The sequence below is a fragment of the Saccopteryx bilineata genome, chromosome 4, assembly GCF_036850765.1.
Source record: "Saccopteryx bilineata isolate mSacBil1 chromosome 4, mSacBil1_pri_phased_curated, whole genome shotgun sequence".
Taxonomy (NCBI): Eukaryota; Metazoa; Chordata; class Mammalia; order Chiroptera; family Emballonuridae; genus Saccopteryx; species Saccopteryx bilineata.
In genome coordinates this window covers 254256557-254257252 of record NC_089493.1, presented here as the reverse complement: position 1 = coordinate 254257252, position 696 = coordinate 254256557, and positions in this window count along the sequence as shown.

The window sequence follows — 696 nt, the reverse complement described above, 5'->3', positions numbered from 1 at the left end:
TTACATTTACTGCTATAAAGATAAATCTTAAGAAAGATAATACTACCAACTAGTATTTTAGTAGTAGAGAGAAATATTCTGAGAGAGGGAATATATTAATTTAATCATCAATTAGAATAAGGAGTAAATAGATACCTGTCCAAAGCAGGTTTTGACAAATACAGAGGACTAGCTAAATCAGGCACACATCTGTTTTTGTAAATAAAGTTTATCTAAATATAGCCAAGCTAATTTGTTTACATATTGACTACCTCTGCTTATGTGCAACAATATCAGAGTCAAGTAGCTACAACATAGATCTTATAGGATGCAGAGCCTAGAATATTTACTGTATTGCCTGTTATAGAAAATATTTGCTGACTCTTGTTCTAAAGCAATAAAATATTAAGTATAGCATATAAAATTATAATATAAGAATAGCCTCTATTAAAATATATAAATATTTTGTATTAGAAAAGAATCACTGACACAAAAGTTACTTGAAATGCATGGCAATGTGACTGCAAGCCAACCTCAATAGAAACACAGTCAGAAAACAATGAGATCTTTTCATAGTAATGGGAGAAAATAATTACTAACCAAGATTAGTTACCTTTGTAAAGCCAGTAGCCACAGCCACCATTACAGCCACCAGGCCCATGCAGGTTCGCATTTGATTCGGACAGACAGTAATGAAACAACGGAGTCAAGAACTGG